Genomic DNA, 26,514 nt, shown 5'->3' with positions numbered 1-26,514 from the left:
TTCAATGCTGGCTCTCAGGGCAATCTCATCAAATACCTTCCCCCACATATTTCCTTGTAATCTATTCTTTCACACATGCCCATCAGAAACACAGTGGAGGTGAAGTCAGGCATTGATGCTTTCCTGACATTAACCTTGCAGTTTGCTTCCCTCCTCTCTGCAAGCTACAAATTCATTCTGCTGGACACATTGTCAATTGTATGGAGCTTATCATGGTTTTTGGAGAAGTACTTAATTACATCAGTTTGATACTTTTGAATTTGAAATCTTCCCTTTATGATCATTCTGTTCCAGAGTACAGTACTGGAGCAGTATTCTGATGGTAGTACTTCTAAAATGGCCCTTTATTTTTTCAGATTCTACAACTGTCCCTTGGATGTTAAATAATTTATTCAAGCTTTGCCGCTTTGCCACTTTGCAAGTGAACTCAGTGTAACATACTGAACAACTCAATAAATGTCAAGAATGATTTTACTGTATTAAAGTATTGAGAGTGCTTGAACCAGTATGTTGAGGTGAGAAAACATCCATATATTTCCCACCAATCCAAATAATTTAACCGTAAGCTCAATAAACCATCCTCACATTTGTTATTTTATAATAAAAACATAAAATGCTGGAAACTCTCAGCAGATCTGGCAACATCTGTGGAGAGAGAAACAAAATTAATGTTTCAGGTTCTGATGAAGACTTGTTGACCTGGAACATTAACTCTGTTTCTCCCTCCACAGATGCTCGCTGGCCTCCTGAGTATTTCTCCTATCTTTTATGTTGATTTCAAATTTTCAGCATCATTTGCTGTTTTTTAGTGGTTGATTCAGGTACCTTAACAACATTTAAAAGGCACTTGGGCAGGTGCACGGATAGGAAAGGTTGAGAGGGATATGGGCCAAATGCGGGCAAACGGGACTAGCTTAGATGGAAATCTTGGTCGGTCTGGACCAGTTGGACTGAAGGCCCTGTTTCCGTGCTGTACGACTCTGTGAGTCCATATGATTTTGTTCACTTCTACATTAAAACAGTGCTACTTGTACCTTTGTTTCATTTTAGGGCATCTGCTGGTTGATCTTATGTTCAGTAAGGAGCTTAGATAGCTCATTTGCTTGTGGGTGTCATGGTAATGTTACCCAGTATACAGAGTGATAAGACTCAAGTCTAACCTTGACATCTTCCAGGGCTGCAGCTTCTGAACTTTATTAAAAGCAATTATAAATTTAAAAAGTGGCCACGCTGGCCATTCCCTTTTCTGTCTTCTACCCTTCTGGGAGAAGATACAGGAACTTGAAAGCCCAGACGACCAGACTCAAGAACAGCTTTGTCCCCACTGTTATCAGACTTCTGAACTAATCACCTCTTCCGTACCTCCTTCCCCGTGGTGCTGCCACATTCTCAGACCTTTAATACTGATAGGTAGATAGAACATTGCAGCACAGTACAGGCCCTTTGGCCCACAACGTTGTGCCAACATTTTATCCTGCTCTAAGAGCTATCTAACCCTTCCCTCCCACAGAGCCCTCCATTTTTCTATCATTTATACTTCTCTCGGTTATTCTGTTATTGTCTCTTCAGCATTTCCTTTTGCACTACTTCAGATTGCACTACAGTTGTTGCACCATTCTGTTGTTTAGTCACTGTATTTATTGTTGTATTTATTATTATAAATACAGTCATCACTGTATTTATTGTTGAATTTATTATCACCATGTATACTGTTTGCTCTGTGAGCTTCACGCGAGCAATGGATTTCATTGCACCCTGGTGTATTTGACAATAAACTAATCTGAATCTGAATCTGATTTCACAAAACCACAAAGTAGCAGAAAGACAACCACAAGGAAGAGATCCATTTGGTTCATTAAATCTGTGTGGCACTGTGGAAGAGCAGTCCAGCTCATCCCACTCTCCCATCTTATCCTCAAATTCCCTGGCAGTTTTTATTTCCCTTTTCTACCATTTATCCAGCTTCCTTTTGAACACCATGATTGACTGTGCCTTCACCTCCCTCCCCTGCAACGTAGTCCCAATCCTAATCCTATGCTATATAAGAAATGTTTTCCTCATATCATTTTCCCCTTCTTTTGCAAGTCACTTTCATTCTGTAACCTTTGATTCTTGACACCTCTGCCACTTAGAACAGTCTCTCTCTCCCTCTCCCTCTCTCTTCTCTCTCGCTCTCCTTTTCCCTCGTCTCTCACTCCGTCTCTCTCCTCCCTGCACTTTCCAGACTTAACATGATGTTAAATGCCTTTATCAGCTTGCCTGTCAACCTCTTGCATTCCGCAAAGTTGCTGTTAATGGCACCAGCTCTTCATTATTTCTAAACGATTTGTGGCTCAAGGTGATGTTGTGGCTCTGAATTCAGATACTAAGCCCATTTGGTGACACTGTTTGAGTGAGACCACCCTCGTGGAGTCAATCTCCTGCAGCTAGTCTGGGACACTGTGTGGAAAATAACTTCAGTGCAATGTAAGCCTACAATTTGATGCACTAATAAAGCATCTTGTTGTTTAGACCCTTTGGGCACTCCCAACTGTTTTCATCATGAAGTGGGAGGTCCCAATGCTTTAAAAGTCTGCGTCTTAAGAGCAATAACTTATACATGTACATTCCTGCCAGAAATCACTCATGGAACTCAAATTAAATCTTGGAACCAAATTTATCCTGCCTGGTTGAACATAAGCACCACATCAAATTTCTAAGTTGCTTTTGAACAGTGCATGCTGCCATCAGGGACCAAATTATACCACATCCTTTCTCATAATTAAAGCAATTTCTTCTAATCACCCATCAACGTTGGTTGCATTGTATTTTTTCCGCTGACCTACAGTTCCAGGCACCAGCCAGTATAGTTCCCCTACTATTGGGTAAATTGTGCTCTGTCAATGAATAACACCAGCTTACTCCTTATTAACCCCCCACAGGAACCAGGGGCTTGAGGGTGAAGGGGAGGACGTGCAAAGTCAGATGACGTGTGTGTCATCAGAACAATAATAATTGGAGCTTAAAAAGAGCTTATTTTATCCCTCAGGGTCCTCACTGTTATGAGAAATCCTTTTGGGAAACTGTCACATTCTTTGCTGTCAAACACAATTGATGTTTTCTGCTTCTCTTGAAAATGAAAAGTTCTGAACCAAACCCCAGCCCCAATCTCCCGCCCCCTTCGAAAACACTGACCTTTAAGTTCCAGTAAAGTTTAATCCATTTGGCCTTTTTAGAGTGTCTCCTGGGAACGTGGTTTCATAAATCTAATTGGATATAATTAGGTGGGTCAGAAAAAAAACCTCTCTGGGGCCAGACCATGCTTCAGCAAACTTTATCCTTCATTATGCTTTGATTCTTTCATGTGTAATTTTTGCAATCCTCTTTTTGGCTGAGTATTCATTTTCTTTCCCCCTGTAATATTGTCGAGAAAATATAAACAAGATGATTTCGAGTTTCAACAACTAACAATGTTGTCAAAGTGGCAGAATCTTAAATAAGTTTACTTGCTCTTTTTACAAAATAAAAGTCCACATTCAGATAATTTGACATGGAATCATGGAGCAGAGTATATGAAAGTTGGCTTTAATTCCTCTCATGTTCATAAGTAACTTTCCCTTCCTGCTGGATGTTAATCACAGAAAATAGAATCAGAGAATAAGATAGATATCTTTATTATTCACATGTACATTGAAACACACAGTGAAATACATCTTTTGCGTAGTGTTCTGGGGCAGCCCGCAAGTGTCACCACGCTTCCGGCACACAACTTCCTAACTCGTACGTCTTTGTAATGTGGGAAGAAACCGGAGCACCTAGAGGAAACCCACACAGACACGGGGAGAACGTACAAGCTCCTTACAGATAGCGGTGGGAATTGAATCCAGGTCACTGGCGCTGTAAAACATTATGTTAACCACTACACTACCGTGCCTGCCCATTGCAACACATTCAGCCTATTGAGTCTATGCTGCCTCCTTGTGTAACAAGCCTGTCAATCCCATTCCTCACCCTTTCCCATAGGCCTCGAAGACAAGAACAAGTCCAAGCACACCGCAGAAAAGTATCACTCTGGAGAACAACAACTGGCTGTCTCCAAGGACACAAAAGAGACTGCAGATGCTGAAATCTGGAGCAACACAAGATGCTGGAGGAACTCAGTGGGTCAGGCAGCATCTGTGAAGGGAGGTGGACAGTCGACTGTCTACTTTTCACCATTGATGATGCCTGGCCCGCTGAGTTCCTTCAACATCTTGTGTGTTGTAACTGATTGTATCCGTCTTGCCTGATTGAATGAATGGATAAATACTTATAGAGTCATAAGAGTTATACAGCATGGAAACAGGCCCTTTGGCCCAACTGGTCCATGCCGACCAAGATTCCCATCTAAGTTTATCCCATTTGCCTGCGTGTGGCTCATATCCCTCTAAATCTTTCCTATCCATGTACCTGTCCAAGTACCTTTTAAATGTTGTTAACGTACCTGCCTCAAACACTTCTGGCAGCTCATTCCCTATACTGACCACTCTCTGGGCTAAAAGGTTGCCCCTCAGGTTCCTATTAAATGACCCTGTAATGGCCAAGACAATAATACTCCCTTACTCCCTGATCTTGGCCTCTTTCAACAAAGCCCAGTGTAAGCTCAAGGAAGAACACCTGTGCAGGCTCATTGTAACAGACAAGACTGAATTCAACAATTTCAGATCACCAGCTTTTCCTATTTGTATCAGAACTAGCAAGTTCTATTATAACGTCATCCTGTGGTAATATTTTCTCTCTTCATAGATGCTGCCTGATCGGCTGGGTCTTTCCAGCGTTCTTGTTTGTTTCAGAGGTTGGGAGAGGAAGGATTTAGACATAGAACATAGAACAGTACAGCACAGAACAGGCCCTTCGGCCCACAATGTTGTGGCAACATAGCTATTCCCTCCTACCTATAGAATGCCCATATCCCTCTATTTTCCTCTCATTCATGTGCCCATCCAAGCCCCTCTCAAAAGCCCCCAATGAATTTGCCTCCACCACCCTATCAGGCAATACATACAAGGCATCAACCACTCTCTCAGTAAAAAACATACCCCTCACATCTGTTCTGAACCTACCCCCTCTCACCTTAAATGCATGCCCTCTGGTATTGGATCTCTCTATAATGGGAAAAAGATATTGCTTGTCCACCCTATCTATGCCCCTCATAATTTTATTCCCTTCCAACAGATCACCCCTCAGCCTCCACCGCTCCAGAGAGAAGAGACCAAGTTCGTCCAGCCTCTCCTGATAGCACATGTCCTCTAATCCAGGCAGCATCCTGGTAAACCTCCTCTGCACCCTCTCTAAAGCCTCAACATCCTTCCTACAGTGAGGTGACCAGAACTTCACGCAGTGCTCTAAGTTATTACAGAGGTGCATCATAACTTCTTGACTCCTATACTCAATACCTCGATTAATAAATGCAAGCATTCCATCAGCCTTCTTAACCTCCTTGTCTACCTGTGTAGCCACTTTCAATTAGTCATGGATGCACCCCAAGTTTTCTCTGCTTTTACACACTGTTAAGGGTCTTGCCCTTAAGAGTGTACTGCCTCCTGACATTTGTCCTACCAAGGTGCAACACCTCACATTTAGCCAGGTTGTACTCCATCTACCATTTCTCTGCCCACATCTGCAGCTGATCTATATCACGCTGTATCTGTCACCAGTCTTCTACACTATTCACAACTCCACCAATCTTGGTATTGTCAGCAAACTTACTAACTCATCCATCAACATACTTGTCCAGGTCACTTATGTGCATCACAAACAGCAGAGGTCCCAGCACAGATCTCTGGGGAACACCACTACTCACAGGCCTCCAGCCCGAATAAGTCCCTTCCAGTACCACCCTTTGTCTTTTACAGGCAAGCCAGTTCTAGATCCAGCCAATTCTCTACTGACCCCATACAGCCAAACTTTCTTGATTAACCAATTATGTGGGACCTTGTCAAATGCCTTGCTGAAGTCCATATAGATGATATGGATTTGTATGCTTTGTTAGTCCCTGGGGAAGAGATTGACACCCCCATTATCCATGTAACAATTTCCACTGTATCTTTTCATAAAGAAAATTGTTTGACAAACCCTAATTAACCAAATGTGATATAAACACAAAGTTAAAACACACAACTAGTTGTCATTTAGTCTGTTGTACCAGCATCAGCCCGTTGAAGGAGGGATTGAATTGGTCCAGCTCCCTTACTCCATAATCCTTCAAGTTTCTCTTTTTCACATACTTTCCTGATTCCTAGAAGAAATTAGTTACTTAATCTGCTTCCACCAACTTTTTAGGGAGCTCATTCTAGTTTATGGAAAAATTCTACGCAGCTCACACCTTGGTTTATTATTGTCACTTGTACTGAGGTGCAGTGAAAAACTTGTCTTGCGTACCATTCATACAGATCAATTCATTACACAGTGCATTGTGCACTGGTGTTTGTGTTGTGGCATTGTATATTCTGTTTTTACAGGGTAAAAACAATAACAGAATACAGAGTTAAGTGTCACAGCTACAGGGAAGTGCATTGCAGGTAGACAATAAGGTTCAAAGTCAAACAAAGTAGATTGTGAGGTCATCTCATCGTATAAGGGAACCATTCAATAGTCTTATCACAGCATGATGTCAGTGGAAACTAGTTGGAATAACAAAACCCCTTTAAAAATGATTAAGTAGGGAGTAAGTACCCTTGCAAGACTATCACCCATTAAAGTGAATTTCTAGACTATATTCCAGCAATCAAGCAGTCATACAGCATGGAAACTCTCTTTGGATGATCAGGTCTCTGCCGATCATCAAGCACCCATTTACACTAATACCATTTTAATCTCCCCACGTTCTCATCAACTATCACCAGATTCTACCACTAACCTGCACAATGGGGACACATTACAGTGGCCAATTCACCCAAGTCTTTGGGATGTGAGAAGAAACTTTGGGATATTGGGGGGAATCCCACACAATCACAGGGAGACACATGAAAATGTTCAGATGCTGGAATCTGGAACAACACACAAACTGCTGGAGGAACTCAGCAGGTCGAGCAGCATTTATGGAGGGAAATAAACAGTCCAGGTTTCAGATCGAGACCCTTCATCAGGACTGGAAAGGAAGAGGGCAGAAGCCAGAATAAGAAGGTGGGGGGAGGGGGAGGAGCACACGCAGGCAGGTGATAGGTGAGTCCAGGTGAGAGGGGGAAGGCAGGTGGGTGGGAGAGGGGCGTTGAAAGGGAATGATGTAAGAAGCTGAGAGGTGATAGGTCGAAGAGGCAAAGGGCTGAAAAAGAAGGAATCGGGTAGGACAGGACAGTAGACCATGGAAAAAAGGAAGGAGGTGGGGAATGGATGGGCAGGTCATGAGGGTGAGGGAGGGGAAAGAGGAGTGAGGGGGCCGCAGGAATGAGGGGAAACAAAGGTGGGGGAAAGAGGGGAGGAGTTACTGGAAGTTAGAGAAATTGACGTTGAGACTGTCAGGTTGGAGACTACCAAGGCGACAGTCACGGGGAGAACGTGCAAACTCCATACTGACAGCACCAGAGGTCAGAATTGAACCGAGGTTGCTGAAGGCAGCATCTTGTTGTCTTCATTGTAATTCAAAGGGGACTTTTTTAAACCCACCAAAGATTATGGACCAAGACGCTGCAAACCCACTTCAGGTAAGCCCGATAAAAACTGACCCTTTATTAGCTCTTCTTTGGGTCTCCCAATCCCACCATTGATAGTTGATTCTCCCCGCTAGAACACATGACTAACTTCACCCTGTAATCTGGCAGTCCCCATTTCCCCACTCATCAGAGAACCAACTAATGAATTCCTGCTCCGCTCATCCACACCTAGAGGTCTTGGTTCCCCCTTTAATTAATGCTCCAAATATTCTCTCCCTTTTACTCAGGTAACTCTCCCACTCAACCACCCCCATTAACACCAATCATTTGCTTTGGATGCTGCCCCTTTTCCTTTCTGGTCCCTCCAATAGCAAATAGGGCTGTTGAAATACATCATGTCAATGGTGTGTGGTGAATTCCAATGTCTTGGGCCTTTAAATTATTTTTGCAGAGTGTTGCCTGGTAAAAAGCATTAGGTGGTTCACTGTGTACTGCTCACATAATGTGTCTTTCCAGTCGTCTCAGAATTTCTAGAGTCAGAATCATGATAGTTCACTGGGTGTAGATTCTTAATCTTGTTTTTAAGTACTTTGGCAGTAAACTATGGGTTCCAAAATCAATACCAGAATGTAGAGAATGATTTACTGGCACTTGCATCGAAGATGCCAAACCAGTTTCTTATTTAAAATCCAGGTTATTTCAAGCAATCAGTAATAAATTGAAAAAGCAGCATGATATTGTGGCTTCATGAAAAGCTGTGCAAAAGACAGGGCCTCCTTTCCTTCTGTGAAACAAAGCTTATTCAAAGTACTGCCATGCTCTTCAGTCTACTGTGTTTTGGGCTTTTTTTCTGCTTCTATTTCAGATTGTTAGGGCATGTCTTTTTTTTAATGTTAGATCTCACTCCTTGCAGGTTCAGAGTCAAACTGTACTAAAGTATGGATAGATAAATGACAAATCTCAATTTAAAAAGAGGTTAATGAGTTAAAATTGTTCATCATATGTTTGGGACAAACTCAGAAATGCACGTGAGTAGACGGTTTTAGTCCAGCATTTGAAGAAGGTTAATGTTGGATGAAGTGTCCAGTCTGTCCAGTGAGGTAAATGATCCCACAGGAATTCTTTGAGAAAGAACCGGGAAGTTAGCCTCTGTCCACAGTGTCAGAGTCATAGTCATACAACATGGAGACAGGCCCCTCGGCCCAACTGGTCCATACCGACCAAGCTGCCCATCTGAGCTTGTCCCATTTGCCCATGTTTGGCCCATATCTCTCTAAATTTCTCCTATCCACTCCACCACTTTTCCACTTGTCACTTTTCCCAACATTACTGAGGCAGATGATCATGCTTTTTTCATGATGCTGTTCATAAAAGAATGCTGTGTGGTAATTGCTACTGTTTCCAGCATTAAAACTTTGAGTGCACTTCCATACCAAAATAAAAGCATAAGAAATAGGAGCAAGAGTAGGCCATCCAACCCCTGTGTCTGCCCTGCCTCTCAATAAGATCATAACTGATCTTTGCCTTCAGCACCACTTTCCTGTATAACCTTATATGCTTCATTTTCCTGAATTTCTAAAGGTGTACTAATCTTTGATATTGAGTGTCTGATCATCCTTAACACCACCCAAAGATTCACCACCATCTGGAGGAAGAAAATTATTCTCATTTCGCTTCTGAACAGCTAACCCTTTGTTTGAAACTGTGAAAGAAGATTTTAGATGCCTGAGCCATGGAAAACATCAACCAGCATCCATTCTGCCAAGCCCTACAAGAACTGTGTTGTTTTCAATGAGATACCTCTTATTTTTCTACCCACAAGATAGCATACCCTCCTGATTGATCTCTCCTCATATGACAAACCGCCCATCCTAAGAATCAATCTGGTAAACCTTTGTTACAATGCCTCTATTGCAAGTATATCCTTCCTCTGGTTGTGAGACCAGACCTGTGCACAGTATTCCAGATACTATGTCACCACAATACTGTGTGTCCCTTCTCTTGTACATAAATCCTCTTGCAATAGATACCAAGATGGAGCTTGTCTTCCCAATTGCTTGCTGAACCTGCATATTAATTTTCACTGTATCTGTACACCCAGGTCTCTCTGAACATCAACACCTTTCACTATCTCATCATTTAGAGAATTATCTGTGGTCTTTTTATTTTACCAAAGTGGGAAACCTCACATTTTTCCACATTATATTCCATCTGTATTTCCTTGCCCATTCACATAATCTCTCTGTATCCTCCTGAAGCATGTCTACATTGTCCAAAGCACATTATTAATTGTAAATTATTTTGATGGAAGTCGAAATATTTCTCTTTGCATTTTAATCGTGTGTTTAATTTACTAAAAGGACAATTATCAAACAAAAATTAATACAGGGGCAAAGAAGGAGGGAATAGAACAAGTAACGACATATTTGGTCAGGGAGATAGGTTCCCTATATACACGTTCTGTCATGGAAATGTGTTGATACAGGCAACATGTTAGAACTCCCTGCCAACGTTGTTCTGGAACTATCTTCATCCTCATGGACTGCAATGGTTCAAGAAGGCAGCCTATCCCCCTTAACTTTCCAAGGACAATTAATAAAAAGCAACGAATCGGCAATAAATGTTGGCCTTGCTAGCAAATCCTACATTTCATAAAAGAATAGCTTTGAGCAAAGTCCATTGAAGTCTTATGGATAAACTTCTGGCAAATGATTAACTGAATGCAGAACGAACTGCCACAAGGTTAGTATTAAAACGGAATCAGTAACAACAATTAAGAGTGATTAATACATGAGCAAGTAAACATTAGCCTGTTTCCTGAGAGTTTCTGAAGAAATGCTAACTTTTCCATGTAGAACAATTAACATTTGGCCAGTTAACAGTCAGACAATTTGGGACTCTGTCATAAATGTACAGATGTATGGAAAACATTGTTTTATTACCTGATGTGATATTCATTGTAACTGTAAGGTTTAGACTCAACGAGCAGAAGTCAAATAATCTGTCAGAGTGAAAACAGAGTTCAAGGTTTCATGTCCCCTTGTGACTTTCTCTTGCCCTGACAAACCCTTTCATAAATGTAGATTTCTTGAATTTCCTAAGCGATCGTCCCTGTTGGCATTCCAAATGTGCTCTCATTTTTGACCTAAAAGATCCAGTAGTGGAGTGTGAATTTCCTGCCTTTCTCCTGGAAGTAGGCAACAAAATATTTAGTTAGACTTGTTGGAAGTTTAGTAACTCTATTTGGTTTGGGTGAGAGGGAAAGTAAGTATTCATTTTTTAAATTGTTTTGAATTAATTAATTTAAGCACATTTAGTAGTATTTAAATATTTTGCAGTGTTTTGATTCAAATTTTTGAATTAAAAAAATAATCAGTTAAAATGTTAAAAGTATGACAATTTTTAAGACTTTTTGAATCTTTAAAACATTCAACAGCTTTGACAGTCAGTTCAGCCTGGGGGTGAGGGGACAGCTCAGCTGTCTGTCAAAGTACATAAGAAGGAAGGGCTTGCTGGTCATAAACCTGCCATTCAGGTTAGAGCTGATGTTGTGTTGCAAATTATTGCATGACAACAGTTGTTGCATTACCTGCTTAAGGTGTGTGGAGGAGTGGTGAATCCCACAGGGATTCTGCCCCTATAGATTAAGATTAAGATTAAGATTTCTTTATTAGTTACATGTACATCAGAACACACAGTGAAATACATCTTTTGCAGAGAGTGTTCTGGGGGCAGCCTGCAAGTGTTGCCATGCTTCCAGTGCCAACATAGCATGCCCACAGCTCCTAACCCGTACGTCTTTGGAATGTGGGAGGAAACCGGAGCACCCAGTGGAAACCCACGCAGACATGGGGAGACCGTACAGACAGCAGCCAGAACTGAACCCGGGTCGCTGGCGCTGTAAAGCATCAGGCTAACTGCTACACTACCATGCCTGCCCAGGGAGGTGGGGGTGGACATATGATAGAAGTAGATGGTCCTGGGGCGGTGTGAGTTTTACAAGAATATGTTAGGCCAATTGGTGTTCTCTGTTGAAATTCCCACAATTCTATCAGTTTCTGTATGCTGTACTCCTGAGAACATTGGAACTTGCCAAAGGGTGTATGGAAGACATTGTTTTATAACCTGATGTGATATTCATTGTAACTGGAAGGTTTGGGCTCAACAAGCAGAAGTCAAATAACCTGTCAGAGTGAAAGCAGAGTTCAAAGTTTCACATTCCCTTGTGACTTTCAGTTGCCACTGACAAAACCTTGACCTGCTGTATCACCAGATCATTGTTAGACCTTGGCCCAGTTATTATGGATGTCACTCAGTCAGTGACATTAAGGATATTCTCAAGCAGCATTCCACTGATCCGGACCTACAATTCCACAGTGGTAGCTGTAAAGGAAACATTAGTTTTTTGACAAGGCAGGATAGTACAAAGCCAGGAAGGGTGTTGAATATTTCTATTCCTTTTTGAGCAAATACCTTCAACGGAATCATTTTAAAACAAGAAGGGGAGTTACTTAGTCAGTTAATATTCAGTTGACATGACGTTAAGAATGTATTCAGTGCTTTCTTCACATCCTACCTTGACTCGTTGAAGCACCTTAAAGCCTCTCAAGGCAGTTTGTTTGAAAAGAAGAGTTTGCTGGTATGTCAAAGGTTATCCAAAGTGTTACAATATAGTTTTTAATGTTTTTTTTTCCATAGCTACTTGCTTCCTGAATTAATTTCCTTGCTTCCTATAAACAGCAGGTAACAAAGACAACGTTCCGAAGTCCCACAGTTAATTCAGCTGTTCCATTCTCTCTGAATTGAATTCTCATCTTTCTCTTCAACTCTATGCACTTTCTCTGTAGCTGTTACACTGTGTTCTGCACTCCGTATGTCGTACGAGCTCAATGCACTGTGTAATGAATTGATCTGTATGAATGGTATGCAAGAGAGGTTTTTCACTGTACCTTGATACATGTGACAATAATAAACTAATTCCAATTCCAATATGTACCACCTTGCATGCTATTCCGCACTCTTGACAAGAAATTATATAATAAATTACTATTATTATTGCTGGCATATTATTGTCACGTGTACCAAAATACAGTGAAGAACTTTGTTTGCATGCCATCCAGGCAGATCATGCTATACATAAGTTCAGTGAGGTGGTAAAAAGAAAACAGAATGCAGAATGTAGTGTTGCAGCTACAGAGAAAGTGGAATAATTAATCTACAGGTTGTGATAATTGCTTTAAGGCTTGGAATTTACATTCTGTCTCTGATTTCTTTGAGAAAATGGTGCTGAGTTGCTATTTTGAAACATTGCAGTCCTTCTGGTAAAGATGCCTCCACAGCACTGTTGTGTTTGAAGTTCCAGAACTTAGGCCCAGTGAGGGTGAAACATGGCAATTTATTTCCAAGTGTGTGAATTGGAGGGGAATCTGCAGATGATGGTATTCCTATGTGCCTGCCTCAGTTGTTCTTGGTGATAGAGATTGTGGTTTTGGGAAATATTGCTCTAGATGACTTGGTGAGCTGCTAAAATTTGCTTTCTAGCGGGCATGGTGTGATGGTGGAGGTGGAAGTGAATGCTCATGAGGGAGGACAGAATGTCAGAAAGAGTGTTGAGTATTTCTGTCCCTTTATGAACCAAAAACCTTTGATGAATTAATTTCAAAACAAGAAGAAAAGTTACTGCCTTGTAGCCGCAGAATTTATTTGGTTATAGCACCTATTACAATCTCGCAACAATCCCATTATATTTAGTCCTGAAGCAGGGTTTCGACCCGAAACGTTGACAATTCATTTTTGCCCACAGATTCTGCTCGACCCGATGAGTTCCTCCAGCAGGCTGTGTGTTGCTCCAGATTCCAGCATCTGTAGTCTCTTGTGTCTCCCAAATGTATTTTACTGGGACAATCTTCTCAGCCAGTCGCTTGATATTGAATGTGATCTGCTTCTATTCCAGTTCTGTGCATTCTGAGGGGGCTGCTGAAGCCAATTTAGGGTACGGGGTCTGTCTCTCTCCCTCTCCAGGAGTTCTCTCTCCCTCACTCCCTGACCTCTCATTTTCCCCCGCTTCCTGACCCTCTCTCCCCCCACTCCCTGACCCTCTTTCTCCCCCTGACCCTCTGTCCCCCACTCCCTGACTCTCTCTCTCTCTCCACTCTCTGACCTTCTCTCACCCCCCTCCCTGACCCTCTCTCTCCCCCACTCCCTGACCCTCTCTCTCCCTTTATACAGTATACATGTATAATATCAATTTCTTTTCACACAGTCACCCTGCATGACGGCAGTTCAGCTAACAGAAATTTGCCCTTATAGAATTCACAAATCACTATCAAAACTTTTGAGATGCAGAATAAACATTCATTCTTATGGAATTTATGTGAGAAAAGAAAACTAAATGAACACAAAATAAACAGCAAATTCTGTCAATTTTTGTCAAGGGTTTGTGTTACAGAAAATCACAACACCGATGGTTTTCTTGGAATGCAACCCCTCTAATGCGCAGGTGCACTGTATAAATCCCTTGAGCAAACAGTCCCAGGTTTTTTTGACACAGGTTCCAGTGCTTCCTCACGCCTTAAACTGGGGCCTTTCCCTATCCAGCCTTTGTGTCGGCTGCATCAAACTTCAGTTCATCCCTCACCACCTGGATCTGGAATGTGCCATCTATTGCATATTTTTTAAATTGCTCTTGAACTGGAAACCTTGCTGGGAAGTTAAGTGTCTTAATTACATTGCTTTGTGTGTGAAATCAGTTGCAGGCCAGGATGGATAAAGGCAGCATATTTCCTTCTGTGAAGGGCATTAGTTTGGGTGGCTTTTTAGTGACAACCCAGAAGATGCTTAACACCATCAATGAGTTTTTTTTTAAATTCAGGTTTGTCTAATTAACTGCATTTAATTCCGCAGCTGCCACATGGTGGGATTTGAACTCATGTCTCTGAAATGCTAGACCGGTGCTAACCAGAATAGAATCGTATCTATACTTACCATAATTCCTTTAATATGTTCCCTATGCCTTAGTTTATAAAGCCAAGGATCCTAAATGCTTTTCAGACAGCCTTATCATCTTGTCCTGCCACCTTGCATGTCACCGCTCAGTAAAAGTAATGAAAACCATGAATTAGAAGAAAATGCAGAGCCCAATTTGTTTAATTACAGTGAACTGGTTAAATAATTTTCAGCAAATGTCAGGAAAAGGAAAGAAGACAAGAAGTCACTCTTCATTTCAGATCACCTGCTGCTGACATTTCCAGTGCTTGAAGCTGAAAACATTTTGCCAAATCAGTCTTATGGCAGCAACTTCCATCTCCCAGTCCTTCCAAGTGCCTTCAGGGTTATATGATAATTAGATTACAGGTCAATTCTCTTCCCCTTTCTCCCTGCAGGTCCATGCAGGCTAGTATTTTAAACCCTCCTGCTTATGTAAGGCAAAATGCAATAACAAGCAGACTTTATAGTTTCCCTGCTAATGTATTTAAACTTGTTTGCGTTTAGACTGACAGATGCTCTTGTTTCATGCATGACTATTCCTGGCTCTCTGTAGCATCAACATATGTGAGGAGAACGTATTAGAACAAAGCCCGCAAACCACAATAGGAACCAAATTAATCATCTTTGTTTCATAACTGCAATATGAAGGTGACAAAACATCATAGTGTGAGCAATCACAGGGCTTTGTTACCAATAGTGTGGGAGTAATCTTTAATACATTAATGCAATTTTTTTTATTATGCTTCATTTTAATGCAGATAATAAACTACTTATTTTACTTGCAAAGGAATTTCATTTGAAATGTTTATCTGCTATAACCCTAGGTAAAATTCCTAGGCTTCAGTGAATATTACGTAGAACATAGAACATGGAACAATACAGGATAGGAACAGGACCTTTGGCCCACAATGCTGTGCCAAACTAATTAAGCTACTGATGCCTAGTTGAATTAATCCCTTTTATCTGCACATAGTCCATATCCCTCCATCTCTGCATATTCATGTACCTATCTAAGAGCCTCTTAAATGCCTCTATCAGATGTGCCTGTACCACCACCCCTGGCAGTGCATTCCAGACACCTACCACTCTCTGTGTAAAACACTTGCTCCACTCACCCCCTGTAAATGCATGCCCTCTAGTATTAGACATTTCGACCCTGGGATAAAGATACTGGCTGTCTACTCTATCTATGTCCCTCAAAAATTTATAATTTTATAAATCTCTATCATTTCAACTATTATTTCAAAATTCTGAATTCCTATATCAGTGAATAAATACCCTTCACACAAAGTGCAAGTTGGTGCTTTGTGTCACTGAATTCAGATGGGTGGGAATATATTTTCCTGCCAGTGGTTTTGCAAAGCTGAGGGATGGGAGTGGGAGGAATGGAAGAAAATCAGCCTCAGTAAGAAAGTGAGATTAGCAAAATTGATGGAATTGAAGGTTGATAAATCCCCAGGGCTCAATAACCTGCATCAGAGAATACTTAACAAAATGTTCCTGGAAGTAGAAGATACTTTGGTGGTCATTTTTCAGCAATCTTTGGAATCTGGATCAGTTCTTCTGAATTGTTGGGGGGAAGGGGGGGAAGAGCCCCATTATTTAAAAGTGAGGGAGAGAGAAGGGAGAAGATGAGAGATCCGTTAGTCTGACATTGGTTGTGGAGTAATAGCTAGAGTCCATTGTTAAAGACGTAAAAGAGAGCATTAGGAAAATATTGACAGGATCGGTCGAAGTCAGCGTGGATTGCAAAAGGGAAATCATGCTTGACAAAAAGTCACTGGAATTTTTTTTGAGGATGAATCCAGTGAACATGGGGGAGAACCAGTGTAGACGGTGCTTTTGAATTTTCAGAAGGATTTCAACGAGGTCCCACATCAGAGGTTTTTATGCAGAACTAAAGCAGCTGGGATTGGGGGTTATTGGGTGTCATGGATGGAGAGCTGGTTGGCAGACGGAAGACAAACAGTAGGAATAAATGAGTCCTTTTTCAAGTGGCAGGCAGTGACTAGTTGGTGCCACGGAGCTCAGTGCTTAGACCCCAGTTCTTCAAGAGATATATTAATGATTTAAATGATTGAATTACTTGTAATATCTCCAAGTTTGCAGATGATACAAAGTGGCTTCAGAATCAGAATTAGATTTATTATCACTGATTATGACATGGTTTGTTGTTTTGCAGCAGCAGAACAGTGCAAAGACACAAAATTACCATAAATTTCAAAAATAAATGAACAGTGCAAAAAAAAGGAATAATGAGGTAGTGTTCATGGGGTCATGGACCATCCAGAAATCTGATGGCATAGGGGAAGAAGCTGTTCCTGAATCATTGAGTGTGGGTCTTCAGGCTCCTGTACCTTCTCCCCAATGGTAGTAACGAGAAGAGTGTGTGTCCCGGATGGTGAGGGTCTGTAATAAAACAGATTTGGGGTCTCAAAAGGCAAGGACTCTGAACACAGTCTGGCAGTAAATGACTTATTTACAAAGACAAGTGGGGAGAATGGTAACAGGAATAACACACACACGCACAATTTATAGCAAGTGTGGGAAAATCGCACAAGCATGGGAAAATTGCAACAGGGTAAAATACACACACACACACACACACACACACAACAAACGAGGGACATACAATCAAGGAAAAGAAATACGAAACCTGCCACCCCTTGACTCAGTGCAGGCGTGGCTCTATGCCACTAGGGACACTAACTAAAATGCTTCCAACCCTTGCACAGTGCACACCTCACCAACGATTTCTCCAGCACGGTTTCATGGTCCTCAGTCTGGAGTGAAGCAGGGTGGTCCCTTGAAAGTCACAAAGAGAAAAAGCCGAGCACATGTGGTGCTCTTTATAGTGCTGGAGGGCTGGCTGGTCCAGCCCAGGTAATTTACAAAGGCCAATGGCCCGGTGCCAGCAAAGACTAATCGATTATAAAGGCCAATGGTCAGGTGTGTGCTGATGGGTGGGGTGGGGTGGGGTGGGGTGGGGTGGGGTGGGGCGGGGCGGGGTGGGGTGGGGTGGGGCGGGGCGGGGCCGGGCCGGGCCAAACCTTCATTGGCAATGGTGTGTCTTCCGACCAGGTAGGGGGCAGTGCAGTCACGTGACAGCCACGACCCTCCACAATACAGGTCCTTAGCGATGGATGCCGCCTTCTTGAGCCACCACCTCTTGAAAAATGTCCTTGATGGTGGGGAGGATTGTACCCGTGATGGAGCTGGCTGAGTCTACAACCCTCTGCAGCCTCTTGCGATCCTATGCAATAGAGGATCCATACCAGGCGGTGATGCAACCAGTCAGAATGCTCTCCACCGTATGTCTACAGAAATTTATAAAAGTCTTTGGTAACGTACCAAATCTCCTCAAACTGCTAACGAAGTAGAGCCGCTGGCATGTCACCTTCGTGATTGCATCAATGTGTTGGGCCAAGGATGGATCTTCCGAGATGTTGACGCTCAGGAACTTGAATCAGGCTTAGGATGGTGATCTGTAAGGAGAATGCAAACAAGATCCTTTGATATTTGTACAGATTGAGGAAGTTGGCAGATGCATGGCAGATACAGTATAATGTGGATAAATATGAGGGCATCAACTCAGGTAGCAAAAACAGGGAGGAAGAATATTATCTGAATGTTGATTAGGAAAAAGGCAGGTGCATTAGAACATAGAACATGGAACATTACAGCACAGTACAGGCCCTTCAGCCCATGAAGTTGTGCTGGCATTTTATCCTGCTCTAAGATCTATCTAACCCTTCCATCCCACATAGCCCTCCAGTTCTCTATCATTCATGTGCCTATCTAAGAGTCTCTTAAATGTCCCTAATATATCTGACTCCACCACATCTGTTGGCAGTGCGTTCCATGCACCCATCACCCTCTGTGTAAGAAACTTGCCTCTTATGTTCCTTCTATACCTTCCTCCAACCACCTTAAAATTATGCCCCCTTGTGTGAGTCATTTTTGCCCTAGGAAAAAGTCTCTGACTGTCCACTCGATCTATGCCTCTTATCATCTTGTACATCTCTATCAAGTCACCTCTCATTCTCCTTTGCTCCAAAGAGAAAAGCCCTTGCTCACTCAACCTGTCCTCCTAAGATGTGCTCTCCAATCCAGGCAGCATCTTGCACATGGGTGTCCTTATATACCATTTGATGAAAGAAAGCATGTAGGTACAGAGGCAATTAAGCTGGATGATGGCACAATGGCCTTCATTGCAATAGGATTTGAATACAAATGCAGTCTTCACTGAAATTTTAAAGAACCTGGGTATGACCACACGTTGAGCCTAGTGTACAGTTCTGGTCACCTTATATGAGAATGGATGTTCTTACTATTGAGGGACTGCAGTGAAGGTTTAGCAGTCCGATTCCAAGGATGACAGGACTGATGTATGAAAGAGACTGGGACGATTGTGCTTATGTGAGCTATAATTTAGAATTTAGAAGAAAGGGTTTAGAAGGTATTGGACAGATGAGATGTGGGAAGGCTGTTGCCAATGATGGGGATGTCTAGAACCAGGTATCACAGTCTAAGGACACAAGGTAAGGCATTTAGGACTGAGATGGGGAAAACTTCCTTCATCCAAGAGTGGTGATCCTGTGGAATTCTCTGCATCACAAGGCAGTTGAGACCAAACCATTAGATGTATTCAACAAGGAATTATTTTGAATCAAGACAACATGAGGCGTATGAAATTTGGATGATCAGCAATGATCATATAGAGTGGTGGAGCAGCTCAGAAGACCAAATAGCTTACCCCTACTCCTATCTTCTATGCTTCTTCCCCACCAGCTCCTGATATCATTTTAAGAACCACTGTTCCATCCTTTCCTATCCCAGGAATTGGAAGCCTGGATATCAAGAGGTCCACCCTCGCACTCCTGTGTCTAATAAATCAAGAGGTGTGAGGGTACGATGTAATATTTTAGATATTATTGTACATTTCCGTAAAACCTGGTGTCTGGGGAACAATCTTTCATTCTGACTATGGGTCCTCCCCAGGTCACAAAAGGGTTCTGTTCCTGAGAACTGTTTATAACCCAAATAGCTTGCAAGTTGGAAATGTGATATACCTAAATAAAAACACAAGACATCCTAGGGTAATGTGCAGTTAAAGCAGGGCACTTAACCATTGAGATGTTGCCATGAACTCAGTTCCCACATGGCAGAGGATGCCTACAGCCTCAAAGGAACTGGCAAGTCCATTCCCCTGGGTCTCCTAAATGCTCACTCACACTGTATGTATGGGCTGTTCATAACCTGGAGAGGACCTGTACACAAGACAGGAAGTGTGCATTGCCCTCAGAGAAGGTGCACGTTGACATTAATAGAATAAGGTTGAAGCACAGGATTTATTATGTTTCATAGACTTAAAAAGGCTAGAGCAAGAGTAGACCATTCAACCCCTTGAAGACACAAGAGAGAGCAGATGCTGGAAATCTGGAGCAATACACAAAGGCATCTGAGGAACTCAGCAGGTCAGGCAGCATCAATGGAGGGAAGTGGACAAATGAGTCCAGATGAAGGGTCTCAACCCAAAATGTCGACTGTCCATTTCCCTCCGTAGATGCTGCCTGATCTGCTGAATTGCTCCAGCACCTTTGTATGTAGCTCCATACACCCACTTGAGCCTGTTCCTGGGTTCAATAATACCATTGCTGATTTGATTTTGGTCTCAGCTCCAACTTCCTGCCAGTTCTTCATAATCTCTGCCAAAAAATGTCTGCCTCAACCTTGAACTCAGTGACTCAACCTCCACAGCTTTCAGTGGCCAAGAATTCCAAAGAATCATAAGCAATAAAATGGACTGCTGCAAAAGCTCAGTGGGTCGGGAAGCATCTGTGGAAGCAAAGGGATGGTCAATGTTTCGGGTCGAGATTGTGCATCCCTTTGCCTCCACAAAAGCTGCTCGACCGGCTGAGTTCTTCCAGTAGGTTGCTTTCTGCTCCAGGTTCCAGCATCTGCAGTTGTTTGCATCTCTGAGGAATCATGATCTTCCAAGAGGGGAAATTCGTCCTCCCCATTCCTGGAATATGGAAGATAATGTGATGACTGAATTATAGACTATTAAATGATTAAATAGGATACACAGAAACTATAAGGGGTGTCTAGATCTAATGGGATAATCTGGAAAGATGAAGGGGATGATATCAAGGAACGCCAGGCAAAGGGTAAAGGAAATGTGCTGCTCCCTGTCCTAAATAGGTTGTTGAAGCTGAAGTAAAATTCCAGAAATGGAATTAAAGTCGTAGAGAAATACAGCACAGGAACAGGCCCTTCAGCCCACCCTGTCTACGCTGACCATAAACCACCTATTTTTTCACTAAACCTACCCTAATCTATTTTATTCTCCCCACATTCCAAACAACCCCCATCCCTACCCTCCACCCCCACACACTCAGCTGATTCTACCACTCATCGACACATTACAGCGGCAAATTAAGATAAAATAAGAAATCTTTATTAGTCACATGTACGTCAAAACACACATGAAATGCATCTTTTGCATAGAGTGTTCTGGGAGCAGCCCGCAATCTCTATAGAACTCTGGTTAGGCTGCATTTAGAGTATTGCGCACAGTTCTGGTCACCTCACTATAGGAAGGATGTTGAGGCTTTAGAGAGGGTGCAGAGGAGGTTTACCAGGATGCTACCTGGATTAGAGGGCATGTACTATCAGGAGAGGCTGGACAAACTTGGGCTCTTTTCTCTGGAGCAGCGGAGGCTGAGGGGTGATCTGTTGGAAATGTATAAAATTATGAGGGGCACAGATAGGGTGGACAAGCAATATCTTTTTCCCGTTATTGAGGGATCCAATACCAGCGGGCATGCACTTAAGGTGAGAGGGGGTAGGTTCAGAACAGACGTGAGGGGTACATTTTTTACTGAGAGAATTGTGGATATCTGGAATGCGTTGCCTGATAGGGTGGTGGAGGTAAATTCATTGGGGACTTTTAAGAGGGACTTGGATGAGCACATGAATGAGAGGAAAATAAAGGTATATAGGCATTTTGTAGGTAGGAGGGAATAGATATGTCGGCATAACATTGTGGGCCGAAGGGCCTGTTCTGTGCTGTACTGTTCTGTGTTCTATGTTCCAAGTGTCGCCACACAACTGGCACCAGCATAGCATGCCCACAACTTCCTAACCTGTACGTCGCTGGAATGTGGGAGGAAACCGGAGCACTCGGAGGAAACCCACGCAGACTTATAAATGTGCAATACTTAGAATCAGAATCAGATTTATTATCACTGACTTATATGATGTGAAATTTGTTGTTTTGCAGCAGTAGTACAGTGCAAAGACATAAAATCTATAAATTACAAAAGTAAATAAGTAGTGCCAAAAAAAGGAATAATGATGTAATATTTATGGGTTCATGGATCATTCAGAAATCCGATGGCAGAGGGGAAGAAGCTGATCCTGAATCATTGAATGTGGGTCTTCAGGCTCCTGTACCTCCTGCCTGATGGTAGTAATGAGAAGAGGGCATGTCCCAGATGCTGAGGGTCTTTAATGATGGATGCCACCTTCTTGAGGCACCATATTTTGAAGATGTCCTCAATGGTGGGAAGGGTCGTGCCCGTGATGGAGCTGGCTGAGTCTATGACCCTCTGCAGCCGTTTTCGATCCTGTGCATTGGAGGCTGTGATGCAACCAGAATGCTCTCCACTGTACATCTATGGAAATTTATAAGACTCTTTGGTGGAAGGAAACTGGAGAACAAAGAACATAGAACAGTACAGCACAATACAGGCCCTTCGGCCCACAATGTTGTGCCGACCTTTAAACCTCGCCTAAGACTGTCTAACCCCTTCCTCCCCCATATCCTTCTATTTTAAATTCCTCCATATGCTTATCTAGTAATCTCTTGAATTTGACCACCGCCCCAGGCAGCACATTCCATGCCCCAACCACTCTCTGGGTAAAAGATCTTCCTCTGATATTTCCCTTGAACTTCCTGCTCATTACTTTAAAGCCATGCCCTCTTATATTGAGCATTGGTATCCTGGGAAAGAGGCGCTGGCTGTCCACCCTATATATTCCTCTTAATATTTTGTACACCTCTATCATGTCTCCTCTCATCCTCCTTCTCTCCAAAGAATAAAGCTCTAGAAAGCCCTATAACCTGAAGAAAAACCCAAGCGGTCACAGGGCAAACATACACACAGACGGCATCCGAGTTAGGGTTGAACCTGGGCCACTGTAGCTGTGGTTTCTTCTACTAGGGGGAAAGAGTGCAAAGGATTACAGAATCGTTGAAGCAAACGGAGCTAAATTGTTGAAGGGAAAGTCAACGGATGAACCTTGCTGGTTGAGTTGGAAATACCGATCGGAAGTCGGCTGTCAGCCGTAGGAATGCAAACATCCAGGACTTACTGAGCGCCGCATCTGTCACTGGGCTCACTGCTGGACTCCATTCAGATTTGGCACAAGATCTGAGACCCAACTGAATTCAAAGGGAATTCCAGGCATGAAGATTAGGAACCAACAGGGATAACAAGTATTTTTTTAATGATTTCACTTTAGTTTAATGTTTTAATTGCCTCCAAATGTTCTGAAGTGTTTTGATTAACTATTTTTAAATTGTATTTTTTAATTATTTACTTCAATTTTAATCATTTTTTAACATCTTTGCAGGTCAGAGATATTTAAGAATTGTTAAAATCCTTGACAGCTTTGTCAGAAGGCAAAGCTCCAGCCCCAACATTGCTGTTGGTCAAGGGCAGGTCCTCTGTACCACACCAACAGAGGCCAAGTCACTGATGCAACTGCACAGCCTGACTCAAGGGTGCAGAAGACCATAAAGATTAACCCACCCCAACCAATCCAGGTGGATGGGATGGGAACTGCAGAGAGAAAGACTCGAAGCATTGAGTGCATCCAGAAACACCCTGACCAATAAAGCCTTGTGACATCTGAGCAAGGTGTTGAGATTAGGACTGCTGCTTGTGTGAAGCATTGACAACAATGTGAACTGATTTACCAGTAGAATTTCTACAAAACTCAACATAACTTCACACTGCTTAGTTTGCTTTCTGGGACTACAGTGCAGGTTTACCCTTCTGGGTTCTATTCATAAGTAAGGTTCACTGGTGATCTTGTCTTACAAGTGGATGTGGTTCAAGTATCTAATTACCAAATCCAGAGTTGACTCTATATTTGAATATTCCCATTGATCATCTCTCTAAAGGACCCTACATCCCACTAAACTGTCCTCCCTGTTCAGCGTGAGACCATTATAGAATCTAAGGATAATAGAAATTTACCATGGAAGATAAGGTGGTGACAAAAGAATACTTGCTACATTAGCCAGGACATAGAATGTTGGGTTCAGTTCTGGTCGTCTCACTATAGGAAGGATGTGGAAGCTTTAGAGAGAGTGCAGAGGAGATTTACCAGGATGCTGCCTGGATTGGAGAGCATGTCTTATGAGGATAGGTTGAGCGAGCTAGGGCTTTTCTCTTTGGAGAGAAGGAGGATGAGAGGTGACTTGATAGAGGTGCACAAGATGATAAGAGGCATAGATCGAGTGGACAGCCAGAGACCTAGTCCCAGGGCGGAAATGGCTAACATGGAGGGGCATAATTTTAAGGTGATTGGAGGAAAGTACAGGGGGGATATCGGGGTAAGATTTTTACACAGAGAGTGGTGGGTGCATGGAACGCGCTGCCCAGGCTGCTGGTAGAGGCAGATACATTAGGGACATTTAAGATACTCTTAGATAGGCACATGGAAGATAGAAAAATGGAGGGGTATATGGGAGGGAATGGTTAGATTGATCTTCGAGTAGGCTAAAAATTCGGCACAACATCATGGGCTGAAGGGCCTGTACAGTGCTGTAAATTTATATGTTCTATGAAAGAGCAGGGAGGTTCTAGTACAACTTTCTAAACGATTGGTTAGGGAACAGATGGAGTACAGTGTACAGTTCTAGTCACCACACTATAGGACGAACGTTATTGTACTGGAGAGAGGGTGCAGAGGAGATTCATCTGGATGTTGCCTGGGATGGAGCATTTCAGTTATGAGGAAAGACTGATAGGCTGGGTTTGTTTTTCTTACAGTGGAGGAGGCTGAGACGGAACCTGACAGAGATGTACATAATTAAGAGGGGCAGAGCTAGAGTAGACAGTAGGAGATGTTTCCCCTAGCAGAGGTATCTAAAACTACAGGACTTTGGTGTAGGGTAACGGGGAAGAGGCTTAGAGGGAGTCTGAGGAAAAAATTTTTTACCCAGAGGGTGGTTGGAATCTGGAACACACTGCTTGTTTAAGTGGCGGAGGAAGAGACTCTTGCAAATTTAAGAAACATTTTGATGAGCACTTGAACAGATTCACCAAACTCACTTTGGAGACTCACCAAAGACTCTTACAAATTTCTATAGATGAATGGTGGAGAGCATTCTGACTGGTTGAATAACAGCCCTGATATGGAGGCTCTAATGCACAGGATTGCAAGAGGCTGCAGAAGGCTGTAGGCTCAGCCAGTTCCATCATGGGCACAACCCTCCCCACCATCGAGGACATCTTCAAGAGGCGGTGCCTCACGAAGATGGCATCCATCATTAAGGACCCTCACCATCCGGAACATGCCCTCTTTTCATTACTACCATCAGGGAGCAGGTACAAGAACCTGAAGACTCTCGGAACAGCTTCTTCCCTTTCGCTATCAGATTTCTGAACGATCCATGAACCCTTGAGCACTACCTCATTATTCCTTTTTCTTGCACTACTAATTTATTTTTGTAATTCATAGATCTTATGTCTTTGCACTGTACTGCTGCTGCAAAGCAACAAATTTCACGCCATATGTCAGTGATAATAAATCTGATTCTGATTCTAATTCTGAATTGCCAAGACATAGAAAGTTGTAGACCAAGAACTTGTAAAATTGATTAGTATAGTTAGGTACTTAATGGTCAGTAAAGGGCCTGTTTACGTGCTTTATGGCTCAATGATTCGAAGGAGAACATCCAGCATATCATTTCTCTGTCAGCTGAAAATTTTGGTTAGTTTGGTCCACAAAAACTTGTGATGCATATCCATGTATGCCAGCTCATAGACCTATAGATGTGACTCTTCAATTGTTCATCCAGCAAGGTTTTAAAAGTGATGTGGGCCTTCACCATTTATAACTCCTCAACTCTCTCCAGATCCTTCTTCCCATTAACTATCCACCAATTAATGAACTCTTTGCTGATAGGTCCTTCCTGCTCACTCTGTACAAGCTTTATTAAATCAGAGGATTAAATCACTTCTCAAAGACTTACTGACATCTGGGCAAAGAAAAACTCATCCCTCAGCGTTGAATGACTGGCCCTTAAATTTGAGAATGTGGCCACCAATTTTAGACAATCCAGTCAGGGAAGTTTCGTCTCCATATCTACCCCTGAAGAAGTTTGTATGTTTCAATGAGATCATCTCTTATTCTTCTAAACTTCTGAGAGTACAGGCCCAAATCTCCTTAACCTCTTCTCACCAGATAAACTCCAGTGAGTACAGGCCAAGCTTGCTTAATCTCTCCTTCTAAAGAAACAAACCAAACAATTCACCATTCAGTGTATTTACCTCTGCACACTCATTGCAGAAGCTCTGCCTGGTTAATTTGAATTCATATGCAGTCAATAAAAAAAAGCACTCCCTGGGCTGTCTCCCTCAAAAGGCAAGGGTGTTATTTGTCTTCCTCCTCAGCTGCACTTACAGCACTGAATCATGCTAGGCTTGCTGGCTGTTGTGCAGCCCCTTCCTGTGCAGTTTTAAATTGAACTGGGCAGATGTTTTGTAGCTCTGACAGTCCAGCATTTGACTCCACATCATGAAAGCTGTGAGCTGTCATCCCAAGGGACACCCGTCATTCAAACTTATCAGCTCCAGTTGCATGCTCCTTGTCACTTCTCAGCTTGATGGTTAGTGGG

This window comes from Pristis pectinata, chromosome 4, assembly GCF_009764475.1.
Source record: "Pristis pectinata isolate sPriPec2 chromosome 4, sPriPec2.1.pri, whole genome shotgun sequence".
Taxonomy (NCBI): domain Eukaryota; kingdom Metazoa; phylum Chordata; class Chondrichthyes; order Rhinopristiformes; family Pristidae; genus Pristis; species Pristis pectinata.
The sequence above is the reverse complement of the archived record's forward strand: the minus strand, read 5'-3'. Positions refer to the sequence as shown.